The sequence below is a fragment of the Lissotriton vulgaris genome, unplaced genomic scaffold, assembly GCF_964263255.1.
Source record: "Lissotriton vulgaris unplaced genomic scaffold, aLisVul1.2 SCAFFOLD_9935, whole genome shotgun sequence".
NCBI lineage: Eukaryota > Metazoa > Chordata > Amphibia > Caudata > Salamandridae > Lissotriton > Lissotriton vulgaris.
In genome coordinates this window covers 34931-47500 of record NW_028255411.1, presented here as the reverse complement: position 1 = coordinate 47500, position 12570 = coordinate 34931, and positions in this window count along the sequence as shown.

Here is a 12570-nt window from a genome sequence, read left to right as displayed (position 1 = left end):
GCAGCCTGACCTTTACGATTCTGTTCATGCATGGGATTGCCTAGGATGGGGTAAGGAATCAGTTGAAGTTCCAGTAAATCAGACAGGTCCCTATGTTACAGCACATGTTTTGGGTTCTACTGATCGGTTTCTGGTTGATGATATGATATGATAAGATAAATAGAATTTGTAGAGCGCACGTTCACCTACGGTTTCCTGGCGCTGAAGTGGGAGGGCTGAGCGGTGCAAAGCAGGGTGAAACTAGTTGTGAGCCAACGAGAAGAGCCAAGTTTTAAGTGACTTTCTAAAGAGGGTGTAAGAGGGGATAAGGCGAAGAGCAGAGAAGAGAATTCCATATAAGGGGAGCCTGGGTGGAAAATCTCAGCCCTCCATGTTTCTTATGTCTAAAGGAGCAGGGAGTAAGAAGATTGGAATCGGAGGAGCAAAGAGCACGTTGAGGAACATATCGGTGTAGAAGAGAGGAAATGAAAGAGGGTCCTTGAGAGGAAAGGGCTTGATGGATCAGGGAGCCGAGCTTGAAGAGGCTGCGCTGGGCAACTGGAAGCCAATGAAGGTTCTTAAGGAGAGGTTTGGTGTGGCTAAATTTTGGCAGACCATAGATCAACCTGGCTGCCTGATTCTGTATGAGTTGAAGATGTTGTAGTTGGTATGCCCACATATAGGGAGTTGCATAATCGATGCGAGATAGAATTAGTCCCAGGGTGACCTGCACAAGGGCTTCTTGGGAGAGAAGTCTGTAGATTTTGCGGATGCGGCGCAGATGGTAGAAGCAGACGGATATTACTGAGTTGATTTGGGCCCTCATGGAAAGGTCCTTGCAGATGGTGACACCTAAACTCTTAACAGAGTCAACAGGGGAAGGGGGAGGGCCGAGTGCGGGTGGCCAAAAAGAGGAGTTCGAGGGATTGTCGTGGGTTCCTGTAAGAACCAACTCAGTATTGGCAGGATTGAGTTTGAGCTGATTGTCATGAACTTCATTAGCTCCTGGATGAACCACAGAGTGGACATTATGGATGGAGGATGGGGAGGAGTCGATGTTGAAAATAAGCTGCAAATCATCAGCATAGTTGAAGATGGTCACAGATTTTTGTTGAAGCTCCCAGATGAGGGGACGGATGTAAAGATTAAAAAGAAGTGGTGAAAGTGAGGAGCCCTGCGGGACTCCACAAGCGAGGCACTTTCCTGCTGAGGAAAAAGGAGGGAGGGAAACTGCCTAAACGCGATCTTGGAGAAAGGAGGAAACCCATTTCTGTGGTTGCCCCCGGATGCCGGCGTGCTCGACACGTTCGAGTAAGATGGAGTGGTCAACAGTGTTGAACGCCGCCGTCAAATCCAGGAGCACCAAAGCCTGAGAGATGTTCTGGCCCCCCCCTTCTTAGCTCCTCATGAACAGCCAGGGCGATGGATTCGGTGGAATGCTAGGGCCTAAACCTAGCTTGGTGGGGGTCAAGAAAGTGGGTGGATTCGATGAAGGTGCTCCGACAATTGACCACAAAGGCTTCCAGAACTTTACCCAGATAGGGAAGAAGGGAGATGGGACGGAAGTTGGAGAGAATACCAGGGTCTGCTCCCGGTTTTTTAAGAATGGGTGAGACCACAGCTGTTTTGAAAGAGAGGGGAACCACCCCTGAAGAGAGAGAGTTGTTTAAGAGAGAAAGAGGGGGTGTTGGGATTTTAAGGTAAATCTCACGACTGATGTGAGGAGGACAGCTGTGCTGGGGGGAACCAGACTTGATTTTTCCAAGAAGAGAAAAAAAGATTTCTTCAGTAAGTGCGGGGAACTTGAGGTAGTGAACGAGGTTGGGGGGGGCAGTTATGGGGTGCAGTGAAGTAGCGGCAGAAGGGATGCTGGCTTTAATCGTGGAGATCTTCTCAATAAAATAGCTATTGTGGGAGTCGCAAAGCAGTTGCGATGGGGGCGTTTGACCAGTTCATCCACGATGGAAAAGATGGTTTTTGATTTACAGCTGGAGCTAAGTATTTTCGTGGAGAAGTATGTGGATTTGGCCGCAACAATGGCTGCTTTGTAGTCCTGTAAGGCCAGTAAAAACAGAGTTTTTTTGAGGGGGCAGTAATGGAACCTTCACTTGCGCTCCAATTGGCGCAAAGCGAGCTTCGTGTTCCTAAGATTTCCTGTAAACCAAAGTTGAGCATCATAGGGTCTTTTCATTTTGAGGGCCTTCAAAGGGGCAACATGATCCCTTGCCTGGGCCAGCCAGGAGGAAAGGGATGCAGCCTGCCCATGAGGTGAGCATTGAGGGTCCGTGAGGTCGGGAAAAGCGGAAAGAGTGGCGGTGAGGCCAGTCCAGAGGGAGGGAATGTCTACCTGTTTCCAGGTTCTTACCATGGTGGGAGCGTTGTAGTTGCAGTCGGCAGGTTGATGGAGAATGAGACAAAGTAGTGGTCGGACCAGGCACAAGGGATCAGTAATATCAAGATTGAGACTCCAGACCTGGTCCAAAGTGTGCCCTTTGATGTGGGTAGCCACTTTGATGTGTTCGAAGAAGTTGAACCCGGTAAGTAAATCCGTGAAATGTTTGGAGCAGGGGTTCTCAAGTGGGTCATGTGGCCAGTAGTTGAAGTCTCCTAAGACGAGGAGCTTAGCGTGGTTGACCACAAGCTCTGCGGCCAAGTTACTAAAGAACTGGATGAAGTTCGGAGAAGGATTAGGTGGCCGGTAGCAGAGTACGCATGTGAGGGGAGAACATTTAGAATGCAACTGCTAAAATCTCGGCCAGAGAAGTGTTAGGAATAGATAAGGATGTGAAGATGTGCGGGTGGGAGATGATGATGGCAACCCCCCCACCAATCTTCCCATCTGGCCGGTTTGCCTGAAGAATATAATATTTATCAGGGAGAGCAGCCAGGATGTGTGGCATAGATTCAGTCGAGAGCCATGTTTCGGAAAGGAACAGGATATCAGGTCTGATGGTATCGAGCAGATGAAAGATCTCTACCTGATGCCTGGCAAGCGAGCGGGTGTTTAGGTACCAGATGAAAAGTTTGGTGGGAGTGAGTGAGGGGGGTAGGAGCCAGGAGGACACTAGGAGGTGCCAAGGGAGAAAGAGTGGAAGGATCAGCCGGGGGTGCGGGCGGAACAACAGAGGGCAGGGAATAAATCCCAGTGTAGCGTAGCCTGTTACGGAGTGCAGTGCTAATAGGCCAGTTGCCGCAGAGAATTCAAAGCTCTGCTGAAGGGTAGGAGAGGGAAGGTTGGGCTGGGCAGGGGGTATGGCCCTAGGCCCCGCCCGACCACGGACGGGCACAGACGGGCTTGCCTTTGGCGCGTCCGCTGCGCGTGCGCATTAGCTGTGGCCTGAAATAGAGGGTGGTGCGCTACTCATAGCGCTTTGTCTAAACAATTGGTTCCAAGGGCTCCCCTGTCTGGCGTAACTATTACTTTCGATGGAACACCTTCCCTTAGCCCATTGTCACAATCACTTGCATTCCATGTTGATAAATTTAGTGCTCCATGTCCGTTTTTGCTTTCTCCAAATACACCAGACAGTATTATGGGTCTCAATATGCTCAAGTATTTCAGAGCCACAATACGATGCTCTACTGAAGGAGTGCGTGACATTTTGAATGATAATCACTCTGTGCCTGAAAGAGCTTGTCTTGTTAAAGAGGATACTGCATTAGCTTCACTCCCTAAAACTTTGTGGACTACCTCAGACACTGATGTAGGTCAAATGGTTATCCCACCGGTACACATTATTGTCAAGGATGGAGCTGTGTTACCACGTTTGGCTCAATACAGAATTTCACAGGAGGGTGAAGAAGCACTCATACGAATTGTACATGATCTCATTCAAGTTGGGAAGTTCCATTTAATGTCTGTAACAGCCCGATTCTTCAGATTTTGAAAAAAGACACTGACACTAGAGTTTACAGGTTCATTATAGAACTTAGAGAGGTGAACAACATCGAAGTGCCAGGGTACCCTGTGGTTTCTGATATTACGACACTCCTTGCTTTGGTTCCTCCAACAGCGACCATGTTCTCTGTTATAGACGTGAAGAACGCTTTCTTTTCGATCCCTATTCATCCTGATAGCGTTCGGTTTCACTTTGAATAATCGATCGTATAGATTTTGTAGAGTTCCCAAAGGCTATACCGAGAGTCCGAGTATTTACAGTCAAGCATTGAAGAGAGAGCTTGATTCCTTTGCTTTGCCTGGAGGTGTGGCTCTCATACAATATGTCGATGATATCTTGTTGGCAGCCGATACCCCTGAACAATGTGAAAAATGCACTCGGTCTTTGCTTTCCTTTCTTGCTTCACATCATCATAAAGTGTCAAGAAAGAAATTGCAATATTGTCGACCAAAGGTAACCTACTTAGGTCACTTTTGTCTAAGGAGGGACGTGCATTGACATCAGATCGCATACTCCAGTACCTACAACACAGAAAGAAGTGCATGCATTTTTTGGCCTTACTTCCTTTTGTGGATTTTGGGGTTTTCTTACATTGTTAAACCTTTGCTAGCACTTTTGACAAAAGACACTCCAATACCCCTTCCCTGGACAGATAAATGTGAAACTGCTTTTCGGCAGTTACGAAGCCTTATACACTCTACGTGGATGAGAAAGATGGATGCGCATTGTCAGTTTTAGTCCAGTTACATGGTGATAAGCAATGTCCCTGTGCTTATTTTTCAGCAGTCCTTGATTCTGTTGCCCGAGCGTTGCCTTGGTATTTTCGCTCAGTTGCAGCAACAGCTGTGTCAATACGACAGAGTGAAGGAATAGTTTTGTCACATAAGCTGTTAGTGTTGGTACCCCATGCTGTTGATGCTCCTTTAAATCAGACAAAGACGCATCACTTAACTAGCGCTCGTCTGACAGGATACAAACTGACATTGCTAACTCCTCACATTACATTGAAGAGATGTGCAACCTTAAACCCAGCTACTTTGTTACCGTATCCAGGGACTCAGCCTCAGTCACAAGAAACACATGATTGTATATTCCTGACTGAGGAACAGACAAAGGGTTGCATTGATTCGCAAGATACGCCCCTTCCAGATGTGGATGGTCAATTGTGGGTTGATGGGTCTTGTTTGAAATTGCTGGATGTCACGACCTCAGCCGCGTATGCAATCACCACGCTTGAGACAATAGTGGAGATGGCTCGCATACCACAGAAATCGGCACCAGCAGCTGAATTGATAGCCTTGACACGAGCATGTGAGCTTAGTACAGATCTATTTGTGAATATCTATACAGATAGCCGCTATGCTTTTGGAGCGGCGCACGATTTTGGCCTACTCTGGAAGGAAAGAGGTTTTCTTACATCTCACGGAATGCAGATAATGCACGGAGATTTAGTACATAATCTTTTGACTGCATTGACATACCCGAAGAAAATATCTATTGTGAAGTGTAGTGCGCATAAGAAAGTGACAGATAAGATTGGACAAGGTAATGCCTTTGCAGATCATGTGGCACGTGAGGCTGCGACACAAAGAAGCACTACTTCTATGTATGTAGTGAAGTCACAAGCTGAGCGTTGGCATGATGTTAGGCAAGAAGTACGAGAGATACAGAAATGTGCTTCTGTAAAAGAATGTGAACAATGGTCCGAAGAAGGAGAGTTGGATGATGAAGGTTATTGGCGGAATAAGCAGATGGATAGATGGAAGCTACCTATAGCCTTTGTACAACCTATGGTTCAAATGGCACATGGGCTAGCACATATTGGAGCTTCAGCGATAACGAGATTGCTTACGCAAGTTTGGGAGCATCCAGAAATTGCTAGCACAGCTAAGAGAGTAGTACAGTCCTGTTTGATCTGTTTACAATATAATCCTGGGAGAGGGACGCAAACTCCAGTTGGAGGATTTGCTACACCAACTGCACCTTTCGAAGTCTTGCAAATGGATTATATCCAACATGAGCATTGTAATAACTTAAAGTATGTCTTAGTGGTGGTCTGTGCCTTCAGTAAATGGATCGAGGCGTACCCCACGAAGGATAATACTACAATTACTACTGCAAAAGTGTTGCTGAAGGAATTCTTCCCGAGATTTGGCGTTTGCAAACTCCTATGGAATGATAACGGACCTAATTTTGTTGGGGAAATTATCAAACATGAACTGAAGAGATTAGTAATTAAACAGAAGTTCCATGCAGTATTCCATCCCCAATCAGCAGGATTGGTGGAAAGGTATAATGCTACTCTAAGTTGAAAATAGCGAAGATTCAGGCTCCCACAACTTTGACTTGGCCAGACGCGTTGCCTTTGGCATTGTTATCTATTAGATCAGTGCCGCACTCTGAAACAAGAGAAAAGGCCAGCAAGGGATTTTATTCAAAAGCTATTTATCAGCGTTATTAGGACCTGTTGTAAAAAATCAGGGTTCCTAAAATTGTTCTTAATCAATTGCTGTGATGAATCAATAACTTCAATCAAACAAGTTATATGAAAACAGTAAATACAGTGTTACCACACTAACACAGTAAATAAATGCAAAAACCAGGATTTTATATTGTCTGAAGATTATTATTTGTTTTCAAGACAAGAAATATTTATAAAAAAGAAGAAAACATTTTTATAAAATAGGGTACATGAACAGATATCGGTTAGATAATCAAGGTATAGGTTGTTTCCTCCTTTGGTGTATCTAAACAAAGAAAGTCCTGACTGGTAATACAAAATAACACAATGATTTCAACTAAAATCAGAAGAAAATCAAGGATGGTACAATGGATCACGTGCAGAGTTGGATGGAGTAATCGACGTTTCGGTCTTTTAGGGAATTTATCATAAGACCATCATCAGGACAAAAGAAATTCTACATACAGTAGATGACCCTCTGTAAAAAGAACAACATTGTGTTACAATATATTTGGACCTGGTTAAAAACTGTACAAAGTCAAATTCAAACAGTCTATATATTTTATGTTTAAATCTATTCAAGCTTCTTTAAAAAGTCGGTGTGGCGACTGGAAAGCAAAATTCTTTATCTTTATTTTAGTCACAGAACAATGTCATTGAATTGGGAAAAGTAAAGACTCACTTTTACTTAAGTAGAGATAGATCCTCTCTTTATTCAAAAGAAAAACAGCAATTCCAATAAATTTTGGTGTTGGACGGCAAAAGAAATTACTCCTTTTATGCCAAAGTTACTGTAAAAAGAGGGGGCAACCGGTGAAATATCAATTCATTATGATTTTGAAACAGGCAAAGCAATAGATTTTTGAAAAGGGGACAGTTTATTTATTTACCTCATGTCTTTTATTGAGGTGAGTCCTAGTATTCAACACAGTGTCCAAAAACGAGTTGATCAGTAAAAGGACGACCATCAGATTCTGGTCAAGTAAAGAAATACATAAACATTAGGCTTACAATGTATTGTGCTTTTTTACATTGTAGCTTCATAATTTTAAACATGTATTTAATGAAGTCGTCATTATTTAAATGCGAAATTGTTAAAACTTACTAATAAGCACGCCTCAGCCTTATTAATACAACATCCAAACGAGCTATCGAAAATAAACCCGCAGATGCTCGTATGTAAAACTCTCTTGACATAAACGTATATACAAATCGTATTATATGCAATTTAACAAAGGCTTAGATTTAACAAAGGCTTAGATTTCGCACAAGCACAATTCTTCCATTTCTGGTTACATCCAGTCCCTTTCCGGCCGCATGTGGCTATTGAAACAGATCTAGCGGAACCCACCCCTCTACATGTAGCTGTCCATAAACCATATCATAGATCAGCAACCAAAATTAACACAGTGAAGACATTGCGCTGGGCCTGGGTGGGTTTGCGGAAATGTGTCTGGACTACACTACTTTACGCACCCTCCACTCCAATTGTGCACCACCCACATTTTCCCTTCCTCAATGATAAAGGTTCTATTGCAGGAGTACGCAGAATGGGCATTTCCACACTAGGTGATTTATGCCCACAGGACACCTTTCTATAACAGCCGCAACAACAGGACGACATTCAAGCACCACTCCTACACCTATTCCTATATTTTCAACTCTGTGCTACTTGCAAGGCACTGCACTCAACCTTCACAGCCCCCCGATAAAATGAAGCTGCTAGAACATTTGTTAACAACACCATCAAATCGTAGATTAATTACTAGATTATATAACCTCACACAAACAAACACCCCTGGGGTTTGTAGTGTAGTTCCTATATTCCCAATAGGCTCTGCGCATTGGAATAATATATCCTATAGATGTGACATAGGACTGAGGTCAGTATGACTCTATCGAATATACTAAACTTAATTGTGAGTGCCAGCTAGCTCAGAGGTCACTAGAAACTTTCTTGAATTCACAAGAAGGGATCAGTTTCTGACAACCGCGTAAACATGACAACTTTGTTTCCCTAGGACTGGAACAAAAATCTTCAGAGTCGTGGAAACAATAGATAACTATTTTACTCAGTCAATCGTGCATGCTTCGTTTCTACAGAGTTGCAGAGAAAATAGAGAGACGGGCGTTTCAATAAAAGATTTATCGAACTGTCTTCTTTCTCATGCAAGAGAGGTGAACTGTACAATCGTTAGACAGAATGCAAAGTATAATGCGTACAGCGAGAATAGTATTATAAAATAATACTAGCGCTATGACATAAAAATATATACATAAATAACATAGACTAAAATACTCAACTGGTGCTTCTAAAATACGCCAACCCCAATGTACCTAACCTAAGTCTAGTACCAGGGAAGAAGTGCTATTTAGCATAGGTTTTTAATTCTGCCAAGAATTGCCAAAGGTTTCTCTAGGTTCTAATCAGCTCCATACCTGAGAATGAACAAGGTTGGTATCTGTGTCTCAGACTCAATTTCCCAAAACCCCGCAAAGGGAGTCAGAAACACTGGAGCTGGATTCTCGGCAGAGGAGGACAGCTTCTTGTCAGTGCGTCAGCTGGAGAGTCGGCTTCCTTCTGCACTTTCTGTATCGAGCTGCGTCTGGCAAATAGGTAGTCGAACTGCACCGAACCACACCGTACTTTGCCATAGCAAGTGAAGGTCTATTTATACCTTGAAGATGTTTAGGAATGCCAGCTTTGACTTAAAGTCGGGCATATGAACATTGTGGATGAACCCCTAAGGAATAGCTGTTCATGCATAATAAATGAGTTTCTTCGAGAAATCAATATCCAGGCTAGGGGAAGTCCCTTCTGCTTAAGAGTTTGGTTTTCCAAGAAATAGTTGTGGCATTTGATGAAAGGATGGAAGTAGCCATGCCTGTATTTGGGTAGCATGGGCTATGCCTAAATGATGGCTTGATTTCTATGCCTATATAAGGGCAACACGAATTGTACCTATATAAGGGCATGAATCTGGAAATTTCATTCGGAATCTAAAACGCCATACAACAGGTTCCTCCCAAGGCACTAACACAGGGGAGAAATGACCTAGAAGAACTGCTTACTGATGAGCAATTGTTATTTAGTTGTTCACAGGTGCGATTTTTATCCCCGAACTATAAGCTGAGACTTATTCATTTTAAATTCATACATAGAATGTATCGAACTCCCATGCAGCTACACAAACTGGGGTTGCGTCTGGATTCGCATTGTTGGAAATGCAAATGTGAAGCAGCTGCTTTTTTGCATATTGTGTGGAGTTGCCCACCCATTGCTGACTTTTGCAGAGAGGTGTATGACATCATTTAGGCTGTTGCTGGAATGTACCCCAGTGGTGGCACTGCTGGGTTATGTGCTGGAAATTTCACTTGAGAAACGCTGTTAGGTGGCCATGATGCTACTATTTGCAAAGTGCAGTTTTGCCTTAAGCTGGTGGGCCCCTAGGATCCCCCGTGTAGCTGAGGGGGTGCATGATATTGCTTATTGCCAGGAGCAGCTGGCGGCGTTTTGGGATCTTATGCCAACAGCTTCTCACCCGAGGGACATATATGAGCCTTTCAATGCCTGGCTCAGGTGACGTGATGTAGATCTCCCGGATGACTCTAGTCCAGTACAAGCTGTCTCCCCCTAAAAATCGTCCCAATAGATACCTCAATACTCGCCCTTTTATACTATTATCCACCACATAAATGGACCTGTCTAGCCTGAAATACGAGAAAAGATTAATCCTAACCACCTTGCCCTTTCACAATTCATGGGCCTAAACTTCTCGTGGTTATTGGATCCACAGCAGAACACAATATGTTCTAAACACTGTAACTGTGATAATTGTGCTAATGTATCTTTTTTCCTTCATAAGAACAGGACTCACTTGAGTAATGCACCTGATTGTTATTCAAAGTCGATGTTTTATAATTATTGTAATGCTGTGATTCTGAGAAATGCTGTGCAATATAAACATGCAAATGTTAATGTATTATGAACGCCTGACCAAAACTTAAAAAAAAAAAAAAGAGTCACTTCTGTACCATACCAAAAAGTTACTTAAACACTTAAGTTGTTTGCTTTTTGCTATAGTACATTAACCTTGACGAAGCCAATAGCTCTTGCACCGCATAGACCTATTGGCTTTGCCATTGCTTGTTATATTAGTCTTCTCCCCAAAGTAAAAGATCCATGTACAAGGAATCCAAATGTTAGTCGATGGGAAGGAGAGTCGCAGTCTTGATGTGAGCAGGACCCACAACACTGACAGTTTTTCTAAGGGCAATAATTTCTCATCCGTTGGCAACTTGTCCCAAAAGGCAGTTCATTCCTCAGAGAAAATACGTGCGCTATTATAAATATTACCAAAATAACACATCAATACAGCTAAAGGAACTGAAGAACTTAAAGGTTCACAATAAATGTAACTAAAAATGTACTTGAAAATGTAATGAGGAAAACATGAGTGAAAAATCTTGAAAGTAGTTCGAAATATATTTGAAAGGGAATGTGGACTATTGCAATCCGATAGAAGAGCCTCATGATTTATGACAGTGGAAAACAAACACAGCAAAACATGTCTAATTGTTCTTTGATGGTCTCATCCGGACTTAGTTCCCAACTTAGGTGTGCAGCTGGTTGTACTGAAGCTGTGCATTGGAAGTTGTCAGTATTCTACCTTTGCACATAGATTGCATGGAACCAGAAAATAAAAGCCTAAACTTTGGGAGGTCATTTATGTGGGAGAACTCTGTGAGCCATGGACATCTAATTTTTATTTTATTTTTTAAAAGACCTTTATTGTACATTTCTGAAATGATACAGCCCTAGGCCTACAACCCCAGGGGCCGGCCGTGTGAGGTACAGTTCTTGTTCAATACAGTCAAGTAAACACAGCCCTTCAGCCGACAACCTTAGGGTCCGGCGGCGTGGTAGAATGAAGTATGTATATCACCCGCAGTTCTAAATTCTAAATTCGGATACATATAGGTTTTCTTTCGTTTCTCTGTATATACTTTTGATGGAATAAACAGTTAAAATGAACAACAATCCATTAGAAGACACACATTTCAGTCGACACATTAGATAATGCATACTATCTTTCTAGTTCAGCAGATGACATCCAGCACTTGTGGGGGATCAGAAGTCTCTTGCATTTTCAAATTAGCGTATGTCGTACCTTAGAGTGGATACCCCAATCCAGGTGTATCATTGGTTATAGGCGAGCAGGCCTCTTGCACCCTACCTACTGTGTAGTGTATCCTAATGTTGGTTCAAGACTCTGGTTCTATCTGCCCCTCCTCCGCCTGTCTTACTCTTGATCTTCGTCCACATCCAAATCTGATTGTTCGTCCTCCTGCAGTGGCTCACAGATCTCCCCCCTAAATACATTCCATTGGGTCCATATCTTGTTCCATCTGCGTGGGCTCACCCTAGCCGTATAGACCGCCCTTTCTGCAATCATCACCCTATCCATATTCGTACACCACTGTGCTAGCTTGGGGACATCTGCGGCGCCCCATTTCTGAGCTATATCCCTTTTTGCTATTAACATACCTATCATCGACCAGATCTGCCCATGTCTATTGAGGTCGTTCGGTTCCCATATATTCAACAGGCATTTACGTGGCTCAGGGACGAGGGATTGCTCCATTGTTTGGGATATGGTGCGCATTATTTGTCTCCAATATTCCACTATATGTCCCATATGGTATGTAGAAATGTTCCTTCCTCCCCACACCCGCGCAAACAATAGGGGTGTTGTGCCCGTTGTATTTTGTGTAGAGTCAGTCGTGTATAATATACCCTGTGTAAGATTTTAAGCTGCACCAGACGGAACTTGGCAGATATGCCCACCTCTTTCGGCGACGCCAGTGCCTCATTCCATTCCGAATCGTCCATTTCTCCTACTTCTACTACCCATTTCTCTCTCAGCCGTACTGTGGGGTCTGGCAGGTTGTTAATCAGTTTACGGTATGTGAGAGATGTAGCTCGTTGTTGCATATAGTCCGTGAGGAGGCGATCTTCTAGAGGGGATGCCTCCGGGACCTCCGTGCCAGGTGGTATGGCTGCAAGCAGTGCATGCCTGATCTGCACATATCTGTATGTCTCAGTCACTCCCAACTCGTACTGCAGCCGCAGCTGATGGAAGGGGATTACCGTACCCTTGTCCCATAAATCTCCCACCGTCGACACTCCAATGTTGTCCCGTAATGTAAAACCCTTACTTTGTCTCAGTC